This window comes from Triticum aestivum, chromosome 4A, assembly GCF_018294505.1.
Source record: "Triticum aestivum cultivar Chinese Spring chromosome 4A, IWGSC CS RefSeq v2.1, whole genome shotgun sequence".
In the NCBI taxonomy this organism is placed as follows: domain Eukaryota; kingdom Viridiplantae; phylum Streptophyta; class Magnoliopsida; order Poales; family Poaceae; genus Triticum; species Triticum aestivum.
The window spans coordinates 361,798,488-361,812,280 of record NC_057803.1 but is presented as its reverse complement, the minus strand read 5'-3'; the positions used below and the strand labels follow the sequence as shown (position 1 = coordinate 361,812,280).

Sequence of the window (13,793 nt, the reverse complement as noted above, 5' to 3'; positions counted from 1 at the left end):
CGGTAACAGTGATAACAGTAACTTTGTAGGAAGTGTAACAGTGATGATAGCAGTAGTAACTTACCAAGAACAATATAAGATAGATTCGTAGGCACTGGATCGGTGACTTGTTGGATGATATTCATCATGAGACAGTTATAACCTAGGGCGATACGACACTAGCTCCAGTTCGTCAATATAATGTAGGCATGTATTCCGTAAATAGTCATACATGCTTATGGAAAGAACTTGCATGACATCTTATGTCCTACCCTCCCATGGCAGCGGGGTCCATATTGGAAACTAGGGGATATTAAGGCATCCTTTTAATAGAGAACCAGAACAAAGCATTGACACATAGTGAATACATGAACTCCTCAAACTACGGTCATCACCGGGAGTGGTCCCGGGTATTGTCACTCCGGGGTTGCCGGATCATAACACGTAGTAGGGGACTATAACTTGCAAGATCAGATCTAGAACATGGATATAATGGTGATAACATAAACGGTTCAGATCTGAAATCATGGCACCCAGACCCAAAGTGACAAGCATTAAGCATGGCAAAATCATAGCAACATCAATCTTAGAACATAGTGGATACTAGGGATCAAGCCCTAACAGAACTAACTCGATTAAATGATGAATCTCATCCAACTCCTCACTGACCAGCAAGCCTATGAAGGAATTACTCACTCCTGGTGGTGAGAATCATGGAATTGGTGATGGAGAAGGGTTGGTGATGATGAAGAACGAAGATCCCCCTCTCCGGAGCCCCAAACGGACTCCAGATCTGGCCTCCGTCTCGTGGATCACGATAATTCTTTCTCCCTGATTTTTTCTGGGAAAATAGGATTTTATAGCGTCGGTTTCAGGGTCTGCGGGGCCACCAAATGCGCATAACCCACCTGGGCGCGCCAGGAGAGGGGGGCGCGCCCTGGTGGGTTGTGCTCACCCAGGTGCCCCCCTCTGGTGGGTCTTGGCTCCAGAAATTCTTATTATTGATATAAAAATCCTCGCAAAGTTTTGTTCCATTCCGAGAACTTTTATTTCTGCACAAAAACAACACCATGGTAGTTCTGCTGAAAACAGCATCAGTCTGGCGTTAGTTTCATTCAGATCATGCAAATTAGAGTCCAAAACAAGAGGAAAAGCGTTAGGAAAAGTAGATACATTGGAGACGTATCAGGGTGGCGCCTCCCCCCCTAGGGCGCGTGCGCCCTTGCCTTGTGGGTCCCTTGGACATCCACAAACCTCAACTCCAAATCCATATATTCACGTCCGGGGAGAAAAAAAATCATAGAGAAGGATTCATCGCGTTTTACGATACGGAGCCGCCGTCACCCCCTATTCTTCATCGGGAGGCCAGATCTAGAGTCCGTTCGGTGCTCCGGAGAGGGGAAATCGTCGCCATCATCATCACCAACCTTCCTCCATCACCAATTTCATGATGCTCACCGCCGTGTGTGAGTAATTCCATCGTAGGATTGCTGGATGGTGATGGGTTGGATGAGATTTATCATGTAATCGAGTTAGTTTTGTTAGGGTTTGATCCCTATTATCCACTATGTTATGAGATTGATGTTGCTATGACTTTTCTATGCTTAATGCTTGTCACTAGGGCCCGAGTGCCATGATTTCAGATCTAAACCTATTGTGTTTGAATATATTTGTGTTCTTAATCCGATCTTGCAAGTTGTAGACACCTATTATGAGTTATGATCTGCATACCCCAAGGTGACAATAATTGGGATTCTTCTCGGTGATTACCGTAGTTTGAGGAGTTCATGTATTTACTAGGTGCTAATGCTTTGTTCCAGTCCTCTATTAAAAGGAGGCCTTAATATCCCTTAGTTTCCATTAGGACCCCGCTGCCACGGGAGGGTAGGACAAAAGATGTCATGCAAGTTCTTTTCCATAAGCACGTATGACTATATACAGAATACATGCCTACATTATATTGATGAATTGGAGCTAGTTCTGTGTCACCCTAGGTTATAACTGTTGCATGATGAATGCCATCCGACATGATTATCTATCACTGGTCCATTGCCTACGAGTTCGTTTCATATTGATCTTTACTAAGTTACTTTTCCGTTGCCACTGTTACAATTGCTACAAAACTGCTACTGTTACTTTTGCCACCGTTACCATTACTTCCATAACACTTTGCTACTAAATACTTTACTACACATAATAAATCTTTTAGGTGTGGTTGAATTGACAACTCAGCTGCTAATACTTGAGAATACTCTTTGGCTCCCCTTGTGTCGAATCAATAAATTTAGGTTGAATACTCTACCCTCGAAAACTATTGCGATCCCCTATACTTGTGGGTTATCACCCAACAAAGCCGTGATTATGCCCTCTCATTTCCCAAGCATCGACGTGACGGTTCAGCACCATCAACCCCAAGCTGGAGCCTGGGGCCTGGCCCCGGTCGCTCTTCTTCGGCATAACCAGAAGAAAACAGGGGGTGGAGGAGGAGGGATGTGTGGATGAACACTCCCACCTCCCCCGCTTCCGCTTTTATAGGTCGATCGAGGCTAGGGGCTAGTTCCTCAGCAGGTAACCACCGTACTCCTCCACCTATCCAAGAAGGCCGGTACCCCGCCATGACGCTCTCCCGCACCACATGCCTCCATTACCTACCCCACTCAATGCATGTAGCATATGTGACCAAGTATAAGAACATGGTGCAAAGAGTGAATTGGCAGTTTCTCACCCGTGCGTTAAAGTCATTCACCGGCCATTACAAGGGTGGCCCCACTGCAATTGGCGTTATGCGACACACGGGAGAACCGGAAACTAACCTGGGCTTAGGTTAATGAAGAAGCAAAGAAGATCTCAAAGGACGAGCAACTGCTACCCTCCTGCCTATGCACTGGTTAGGACCTACCCTGACGACGCCCGATAGCGTGTTCGGGCCAAGCCCGGGGGCTCCTGTCGGTGCAACAAGCCCTGGTTCTGTTGCCCAGACTATGCACATGCCTAAGATCAAGATTGCAACCTTCAAGACCAGACCAAGCCAAAGAGATAAGCTCTTTGAAGAATCAAGAGCGCGGATCAAGAACCAAGTCAAGCCATGAGAAGCAAGATGTCACCAAGGGAAAACCTCCCTTGCCGGGCAGGCGAGCCTGGCGAGGTTGAGGTGGTCCCAAAGAATAAGTATCCAGACTTCACCGGCATGCTTTCCAAGCTCAATGAAGGCAAACTAACCTGCCAGGGCTTCACCGCTCCACCTCACAGCGATGCAAGTCATTGATAGGTGCGGTATCAAGCCCCAAGGTGACTAGGTGGCTGTTTCTTGCCACATGGCAGCCACTTCATACGGAAATCATCTCCAAACGAGACCCGTCCAGAGGCGTGTCATGCAGGCAGGCAAGAAGCTGGCAAAGCAGCCCGGCAAGCCATGATGTGAAACTAAGTGGCGCATTTAATGCGCTTTGTCCCACCTGTAGAGTTAGGTATGATAGCACTGTTTACTGTCTAATCAGTGCACAAGGACTGATTTGCCACCATGGTAACCCCTTGATCTATAAAAGGAGGCCCATGTCAACCATAGTAAGGATTTGGACCCTTGTACACTCATATGGGCATGGCCACTCTCGCCCCGAGGCGACCCTGCCGAGCAAGAGCGTCGTGTTTCCACCATACTCCACCATCAATCCACCAAAGCAGGAGTAGGGTTTTATGCCTCGCGGCGGCCTGAACCTGGGTAAAATCGCCCGTGTGATATCTATCGTGCTGCGTGACGCTCTCTCCGCTCTTTGTGCAACGTGCTCGTCCCCCTTCTGAACCACAAGGGGCGCGTAGCCCCATAGGTGGCCCTGATTTCCCACGACAACTAGTGGTTAAACTAAATTAATACATTATTGTGCTCCCACTCAAATCAATATCTCTCATAACTGATTTTAAGTGATTCAAGATCCAAATCTAGTTCTCTACCATTGATGTGGACATCGCTGATGACGAGAATTTTAACTGGTGGACAAACTTTTGCCGATCACATCTCCATGTAACTCTTGTTCATCTTTGATGCTTCATTCTCCGAGCTTGGAACGATTCTGCTAGAACTTCATGACAATCGAGTGCTATCTGCATACATGGTCGGACCATCCCCATCTTACACCTCATGTCCCGTTTGTACTCATGTGGACATGACACACTCTGGAATGCTTCGTGTTATAAACGGTTTCAACACTGGGAAGAACATCTTTTAACTTGATATTTACTGTGACATATCACCCTAATAATTGACTACTACACAATCAAAGAGTGCAAACAACAAATGGATAAACATCTCAGGCAATTCATAATAGCATGATATGGTATACCCCTGGGCACCGGGAGTTCTCCATGATCGTCTTCAATCTCCAGTTGAAGCGACATGATGGCCAATATTTCATCGTCATGGAAACCGTTTCAAAAACGTTGTTGTGGCGACAATTTCAGAAAACATTGTTGTGGCGACTGTTTCAGAAAACATTGTCATGCCACAAAATTCAGAAATTCCGCCATGGCACGAAATTATAGCTCCTCATCCCACGCCAAGTGCACCTTCTCCTCATCGGGGTCCTCCGTGTATGGTTACCATCCTCACTTGTAACCTTTAGGCTATTTCTACGATATTTACATTAACATGGCAATCTCGTGGCTCCTGCCATCATCCTGTGACGCGCATGCCAATTAAAATTACAACATATAACCATCTCATACGTAAACTCATTATCATGACTAGGCTATACCACATCATATGCACACCCTGCAAAACAAAGTTAGACGTCCTATAGTTGGTTTTGGCAAAATTTTCTTTATGCAGTTAACCAGTTTAACAAGTAATACAAGCTACCTATGTCCGCAATTTAGGTGATGATTCTTGATGCTAGATTAAGTTTCGGGATGTGTGAAACAAGACACTTAATTAAAAATCTCTAGCCCCATACTAAACTTCGTCAATACGCGTGACCGCTAGAAGATCACCCATCTTCAACACCCTCTTGTGTATGTGACGGTTCACTATTCTCAACTATGGTGAAGCCCAAGGAACTATTAGCAGATCATCAACAACCAGAGCCGATCGATTGTCAGAACCTTATAACGAAACGACACCATATGGTCGATGAATTCAACCAAAGCAACACTCGAGGGAAGCATAGCAAGAATATCAACCCTCACAATCACATATGATCTAGATCGCAACCTGCACCTACTCATAATCCTGCTCTGATGTCACTATTTGGAAACGTTGTAGAAAACTAAAAATCCCGCGCCTACGATCACCCAAGATCAATATGAAGATGCATAACAGGTTGGGATCACGATTGTTACCATCACCGAGTTGCATCAGAAGAAGAATGTGTCGGTGTAGATCGTACTTGAAGTCCCTCGAACCGCAGATCCCCCTTACCGCCCACGAACAGTCCCTCGAGCTGAAGACCGAATGCACGGCCTCTCTACTTGGTTGCAAGTGTGCAACCTTCACGGCCCGTCATCACTTCGTCGTCCAGAGCTAATCGTCACTGAAGAATTAGAGGGAGGATATTAGAACCACATAGGGCTTTTAATTATGAGGACAAGAGGATTATCCACACTCTAATTAGTCGACTAGGACCAACTAGAACATGAACTAGAAGAACTAGAGGAGGCTCCAAAACTTGTGTGTTAAGTTGTGGCCAATACCTCAAGTATATATAGGTTAGAGGGTGTGAGGAGGGCTGCCACCAAAGAGGGAAAGCCTCCTTGGGGCGCCAACCAGGGAGAGGAGTTGGACTCCTCCCCTAGTAGAATTCACCCCCATACACAAGGAAAGGGGGGGGGGGGCTCCTCCTCCACTTAGGCCTTCGTGGCTCAAGTTGGCTTCCATCTCTTGGCCATTTAAGCCCCATTAATATTTAAATTAAATATAGAACGTTCTAAATACCACTAGACCATTATATTTTTTTAACATCTCCGAAAACATTTTCCATCTATATATAATATTTAAAACAATACAGAGGTTAGCCAACTTGCTTGGAGAATGCTCCCTCGATCAGTTCCTTCGCTGGCCGTTGGATCTGGCCATCTAGAATGTCTGAGCCGTGGGATCTTTACCTGCTATTAAACCCGATTTCACCTAGCGGTCGTTTTTGCCGTCCAATAACTGGTGGGGCTCGCGCCGCGTGTTTATTGGCTGGGTTGATCGATCTCGGGTGGAAAAGGCTTTCGCCCAATCCCCGCGTGCGCTCCGCTCCCAATCCTGGTCGCAGGGTTGGCCACACCTCTCCTTCCTCCCTCGCTCGACAGCGCCGCACCCCCTCCCTCCTTGCTGCTCGTCCGGATAGCCGCCGGTCGCCGCATCCCTTCTCCCCCTTCCTCCTCCTTCCTCCTTCCCGCTGGCGCCAACAAGGGGGCCTCCTGCATGGACGGCCAGGTCTTCGAACCGGGGGTAGAGGAGCAGGGGAGGGCCAAGAAGCCGGCGGTGGGGGTGGAGAAGCCAGGAGGGCCAAGAAGCCAGCGGTGGGTGTGGAGCAACTAGGAGGGCCAAGAAGCCGGCGGTGGGGGTAGAGGAGCAGAGGAGGGCCAAGAAAGCCGGCCGGGAGCACACCACCGTAGGCGTCAAGGGAGCCGTGGACAAGCCGTCAGGAGGAGAAAGCTCCCAGTTTGAGGAGGAGACTACGGCACAGGTGTGTTTCTTCCTATTTTTCTTCCCCCTTTCCTCATCTTTCCATGACGACCTACAAATTTTTTCAGGTTGTGTTTTGAAATCTAGATTGATTTGGTACTGTATGTGGTGTGGTGTGCCCTTGCCAGGAATATCTAATGTGTGTCATGACACAATCAATTGTAGAGGTAAAGATTACTCTGTCCTGGTTCAAAGAGCATTTATATTTCATAAATTGATTGCTTATATCATTGTGAGAAGCTGGGAAGCATGATGCTCGATTAGTAGACTGCCGCTTGAGAAGAAGCTTGTCATATGTCTCTTCGAGCCGCGGCAGCTAGGGGCCTTCGAAGAACACGGGGTTTGACATAGCCATTGAGCAAGTGCAGGGTAATACTCTTATATGCAGTATGGTAATTCTACGTGTGATTTTGGTATGATAAATCTTCAAAAAAAATTCTGAAACATGCAGCTACAGCCTGTGGATGATCTATAAGCCAACCAAGGTGGCACTGCTTCAATGGATGTGATGATAAAACAATTTTAAGTGCAGCTCACTAGAAAGTGATTGATCTTACATGTATTTTTTTCTTTTACTGGACGCAAGAAGCAGTAGTGTTAGTAGAGAAGAGGTGGTGTTACTCAGGTTATTTGTGAGCTATGAGAAGCCTCTCTTATACTACTGAGCTTTTTAACTCCACCCAACCAAATGTTCAAATCACGTTTCATTTTAATTTGAAAACTTCTTATGGGATTGGGACCTGGGAGATGATCATGTTGCAGATCATCTCAATTCTTGATAGTTAGAAATCAATATTTAAGACCATGCATGCAATATTTTTTCGAAGCATTCTATTGTAAATCTTCACCAAGTTGCCATTTTTTTGCAGATACAAACCAGATGTAAACAAAGAGGATATGGATTCAGTACGGCCACGAGTGAAGGAATGCTGTTCCAATTTGGTACTTTAGTTTAATATTTTCATTTAGTCTGTATTAGCTTAAGAAACAACATTTGTGGGACAAGTACTGTTTTAACATGGATTTTTTTCAGGATCTTGGAGAATGTTTTCTCACTGTGGTTCAGGTTAAACTGTTGTTCTACTGTTCCTACTCAGCCTCCTAATGTTCTATGTCTTGATGCGCCTTCTTCCAGCTTCTCTATTGGTTTTCTCTTCACACTTATGTAAGTACATGTTCCTCCCTTCCTCCAAATCTTCCCCGGCCATGGTCGTTTGCATCTGGTCATAGTTGTTTGCATGTTTCACTTTCGTTGGTGCTTCATGCGTCGGTCTCAGTGCTCTAAGCAGACCAACATTTCTCATTTTGGCGATTGTATTATTGGGGCTTTGCTACATGTGTAGGTTTGAATTGATGGCTAGAAATACAGAGTGCCATTTTTTCTTATGGAGTGATAATTAAGAAGACATACATAGCTGCAAAGGGATTGCTCAAATGAAACAAGTTGCTAATTTTGTATCTTTGACACTCATGGAAAAGGTGCATGCCAATCCTAATTATAACCATATCACATATATGTGGAACTGCATTATACGAATGGTGTTATCAGGATGATAGATTTCAGTCATAGAACTGAACTGTTCCTTTTCTTGGTGTATATGTGTCATATACAGAATTCAGAAAAAAAAATTGGACACTACAATTCATATATTTACTATTTAGAATCGAGACATCCAATCATGTTAGGATATGATATGGTCTTCTTCCAGGGGCTCTAAGTATTATGAATGTGCATATCCTGATACATGTAATTATAAGGTGGTTACAAGCTAGCTGGACATGTGTGGCAAAATGCTTGCATTTCAGTTTATGTAGGAAGAGGAGCATCAATACCTACTTCTCCTGCCCTGTATATGTAACGTCTTTGTTCCAAGCAATTAGTATATGGTATTAGAGATTCTTATATTCATATATTTGTTTGAAACTTGGTGGATTCCTACCATCTCTATATAATTACAACAAAACCAATAGGTCAGAGCGATGTGTCTCTTAGTGCCATCGATTGGGTACATACGAAGCCTCTCATCCCACAGGTTCATTGTTTCTACCTCAAACCAATCCTGCCTCCTAAATTATTGATACATGTGTTGCTTCATTCATTTATTTTGAGAACACATATTAAACTGGTTTGAGGTAATTTGTTTTTTTTTTTGTTTTTTGTTTTTTGAGATCACATATTAAACTGATAACACCATCCCTTGGCCTCCTTGGTCGTATCAATAATTGTACCTGAACAGTGACAAATCTCAAGCGACTGTTGTACCTGAACGGGTGTGGAACCAAATAGTGGTACCGTGTTCTGAGATCTGTTTTTTTGTGCTGCTATCTGCAGGAAAATTCCTAGGGATTTGGTTGATGGAGGCATCGCTATTTGTCGCTGGATTATCCATTTTTGCAGCACCAGCAAAGTTGTTTTTGTTTGGAATGGCCAGTTCTCAATTTCTAAATCAGCTATACTATACTTCTTGTCAGGTTACATTATCTTGCTTCGTTTCAGTCTATATGTAGCACAAAAATACTAGGTGACATGGTTGGTTTGTATGTTACACTAATGAACACCACCATAAGGAAAAGGGCATTGCACTTCTTTGTTAATATTTGGTCTGTTCCTATTCGGTGACATACTATTCTGGTTGGTTAGCTTCACGCTCTAAAGCTAGGATTTTAATTCTTTGAGTGTAAGTAATGTATTGTTATACCAGATGAAATATATGCAGACACTGCTAACATGATTTTTCTTATAGGCGGAAGTATATTTTTTAAATCCATCTGTTCAATTCTTAGGACCATACTTTACTAGAAGTCCAGAACTATGTGATTTGGTAATTGTGTCAAAGCTCGCCTGGTTGTGCCGTATTGCATTGTGAATGCTATGTTGTTGGGGAATCAGCGAGCTTGGTTATATTTCTGTGGCTGTCATGTTAACTGGTGGCCGTAGTGCTTCTTGCTAGCTACGAGTTCTTCTTGTGTGTTTGCTTAGTGGCTTAGTTATGTGTGTGTGTGTGTGTCCGGGCACCTGTTGTGTTTTTTGCTTGCTTGTTGGTGCGTGCATGATTGTTGTGACTGGGCGCTGGTTGTTCGGTGCTGGGCTGCTGATGGCATGCTACCTGCTTCGAAAAAAGGAATGAAAGGAAGCATTTGTTCATAGAACAAATATATTGTAAATTTTTCCATCGAAAGCCTGCATATTTAGCAAGGAAAAGGAGTCTATAGAGCCTTAGGTTCTTGTTATATGTTGATTTTGCAAAATTTCTGCAGCTATATATTTGCTCAATCCAAAAGACAAATTGTACTCAACCTTCAGTATAATGTATTTCTAATTGTTCATAACTGCTTAATTTTTTGTTGTGATTTTGCAAGATATTGAAATTATTGTATTTCGAAATTGTTACACTGATTCCTCGATGCTCTGTTCATGGCTTTTTTATTATTTTATCCTTCTTTGCTTTTTTCCTTTCCTACAAGAAGATGTCGAGTCATGTAATATGTTCAAAGAAGAGAGAATCTGCATTTTATGAATCCTTTCTTCTTTCTTCATTGTTACTTCAAGTTAGTGAATCATTTAAGTTGTATTGAGCAGCTTCATGTGATGGTTTCTTCGTCTACACATCTTATTCAGTCACGAGGCCAGTAAGATCTTTTGCCTTTTAGGAAAAAGGGAGATGCCATTTAGACCTTACTCTTCCAACTTGATCTTTAACTTGCTACTACTGTTTCTAAGCATTTTTTATTTGCTTCAGAGGATGAGCTCACCTTATTCAGTGGATGTGCCAAGTAAAAAAAATTAGAAACTGAGCAATTAGTTCCACTCTTATATTTTGTACAGCAGTCCAAATTATCCAATAAATCATTTGTTAGCAGGGTCAAATTATAGAAGTTGAATCAGTTGTTCCAAATTACCCAGTGAGACTTATTCCATTTGTTTATCCTTTTGTCCTTTTAATCAAGAACAATGTTTAGAGCTTACATGGTTGTCGAAATTTAGTTATGTAAAAGAGGAATATTGATATCATGCAATGATCAGTGCAGATTAGGATAGTTATAGAGTTCTTCCTCAGTTTTCATTGAGCAAAGATTGAATCTGTATGATTTGTTCTAATACCAAGTAAATCTTGGTCTGCATTGTGTTAGTTTTCCCACTGAGTTTTTTTGGCTATTTTCGTTTAAATTGGTAGTTGATGTGAAAAAGTGTGTTGACATGCATGTAACCAAATCATGTATTAATGTGAGGTACTACATATACTTGCCTATCTCTTTCCAGAAGAACAGCCCTCTTGATCCAACTAGGAACATCAAAACCAAATGGGATATCATTGAGTGGACTTCAGATGGCCATGCTGTGAGTACACCATTAGTATCTGAATCTGCTTTGTATAATTAAGACACACTTTCTACATATCCCTGCTATATTGATACCATGTGATCACTTAACATGAGTGTGACTAGCCTATTTTCTTGCCTAACTGTGTGATTGCATGTAGTAATGCATGGCTTCTCTATTTAAATGGAGAGTTGTGTTTATCATAATAATTATATACCACAGACTTGTTTCTTTCTGTTTATATAATAATGCAGTTCGTCTTCTACAATATGTTTTCTTCATTACATGTCTTCTAATTGTTCATCTTTTTTTCTCTTTCGACGACAAAATAACTTCGCGTTTTGAAATATTTAGTACGCCATCATGGTCTTTCTTAAGGGTGTTCATGCCTTTTTTCCTTCTATAAATTAGTGGTCTTCTATTCATGTTACGAACCCCAATATGGCATCTCGCCATTCCCCACGATCCACATGTTAAGTATGGATTTATTTAATGATAATTTGATATCAACTGCCTTTTCTTCAGGATAATCTGACACCTAATAAGGACCAAGAGAACAACAAAGATTCTAAGGGGCAACCTTTTGGGTTTAAGGATATAAACAACATGTCTTATGAGGATTTGAACTGCTGTTCTTTTAGTTCCACTCTTAAATGTTTTGGTTCTTGAAGGCCTGCACTTTCCTGGTGGAGTAGGAGCAAAATAATTTAGAGGCTTTAAAGCTGCTGCACTTTAGTAGTTAGGATCAATTCTTTGTTTTGGTTTGAAATGCTCCTCAATTCCTCCTATTTGATTGTATCCAAAGGACATGAAATATATTCAGAAAGCGTCAGTTTTGTATTCTGTGTGTGCTTTCAGTTAATCCTTCAAAATTTCATGATACATCGGGTTTATAAAGGGCTATCTCACAAGCACTTGATAGCAAGAGAATTACTCCATGACATTGCCTCAATTGCATGTAATGGCTATTCTCCAAAATAAGATTGTTGCTTACTTTGCTTACCACCATCTCATCCCAGGCCCTCTAGCTATAGTCATGGAAAAGATGGTGTTCGGAGCTATATCTTGGAAAATATTTCTTGTCATTCCATTAAATTTCGGAGGTAACAATTTTCCATCGCTTCTAGACCATAGTGCGTTCCATAAATAGCTTGCGTATAGTATTATAAATGTACTCTTTTCCTTTATTTAGATAAGGTATTTTAATGTTTCCTGTTCTCCATATGCAGTTAGTGTATAATAGCTGCTAATTTTTGCCTTATGTACTTCTTTAGAAAATGCTGCTAAAGGTAAGAGTAGGACAATGCTAGATATAACTGATGCTAATATGCTCCTGAAGGTAGGAATATGATGGCATGCCCATAATTTCAGGATGATTAAGAGGCTGGTTAAGGTCGTAAATAAATTGACTGGGTAACTAAATTAAGAAGTACTGTCAACCTATCCTCCTTTAGGCTATCCTCTTTCTTCTGTTGGAAATTGTCGTCTCCTTTATTAGGCTATCCTCTTTCTTCTGTTGGAAATTATTGTCTCCTATTCATTCTGTGAACTTCCGCACAAATGACACTCTGTTTTCAAGTTGTTCTTTCCATTTTCTTTAAGGAGCTCCTTCAGTTAATATGCTTGAATATTACAAATCTTTAAATTTGCACTTTGTTCGTATATGTCCGACATGCCTTAAAGTTCTTGCTAGAAGTTTAGATATGGAGGAGCTGGACATGGATGGCGAGAAGGCGGCCAGACCAGAGTTCGCCTACCCCTACTGCTATGAGGACCATGAGGTTGCCTCCTTGTGCGCGCATGTAGAAGAGGAGCACCCATTGGAGTGGAGATATAGTTTGCACAATGTTCTGGTCCAGCAAAGTATTTTAGATGTGCAAAAGAGTAGTGTCTTGGGGTAGAAAATTAATATTGATCTTGAAACCTCGAGATAGAAAAAAGAGCTTTTCACATTTGTTGTTGTTGAGTCCTGACTAGCAATTATATAACCCTCAGGCCTCAGTAGCAATTATGTTACCTTCTTATTTGTTCTCAGGTTACTTGCCTTCTTCTTTCAACCCATCTCTCTAAGAATTATAGTGCAGGTTTTGTAGGGCAGGTTAAAGAACCCAATACAATGCTCTTTGAGTCGAGTTTTTTTATATTCGCTGGCATGATTGTTGTGTGCACTTCTTACTGAAGATTATCCCAGTGTTATTTGCTTTCAGAAAAGAAAGAGACGGTTCAATGTGCGCTTCATATCATCACATCAAATGGAATAATCGAATAGGCTTCTATATCCATATCTGCACACATAATCTATTCTATGATTGTTTACCTCTTTAGTCTACTGTTGTTAGATGATGAACTTATGCTATTTTATGCCAAGTAGTTAAATTTGTGCGCATCTTCTCATGGATCATACTTAGATTTTGCAATTGTGGCCCATAGGGCCATGCTAATTAGTGCTGGCCATGATCAGGAGTAAATTTATACAGATTTTGATTTGCATGTTATTTTGTCCAGCATGGAAGGCACCAATGGGGCTAATGTTATGCTTATTTTCTTTGATAAAAAATTATACGTACAAAATCTGCTTGAAGTTTTAACTGTAACTGTATGTCTGCATTGGATAATTTCTTGGACTCATGTACAGTAGCTTGCATGATCTTTTCTTGGCATGCCAGGAAAAATTCTTTTCAAAACAAGCCCATAGGAAGTATAATCAGGCATCTTCAGCTGCAAAAGTTTCTTTTCCATGTTGATATATCTGGATGGTCCGAGTTTCAAAATATTTTCTTAGAGACGTTAGGTAAATCTGGCTATAATGGCCCTCCAGATCATAGGAAT

General features: G+C 42.0%; 1 long non-coding RNA gene across 8 annotated transcripts; it reads left to right on the top strand.

Moving 5' to 3' along the window:
- The first annotated feature begins 6,176 nt into the window (after positions 1 to 6,176).
- Positions 6,177 to 13,117, top strand: LOC123086109 (uncharacterized). 8 transcript variants are annotated; one of them, XR_006440445.1, is made up of 9 exons: positions 6,180 to 6,644; positions 6,712 to 6,810; positions 6,884 to 7,012; positions 7,513 to 7,585; positions 7,677 to 7,808; positions 7,987 to 8,122; positions 8,976 to 10,982; positions 11,984 to 12,067; positions 12,666 to 13,117. It is a non-coding gene; the product is annotated as an uncharacterized lncRNA (long non-coding RNA). The 8 variants fall into 8 exon arrangements; XR_006440444.1 differs by having other exon boundaries at positions 6,177 to 6,644; positions 7,987 to 10,982; XR_006440446.1 differs by lacking the exon at positions 7,987 to 8,122 and having other exon boundaries at positions 6,181 to 6,644; positions 6,731 to 6,810.
- The last annotated feature ends 676 nt before the right edge of the window (positions 13,118 to 13,793 follow it).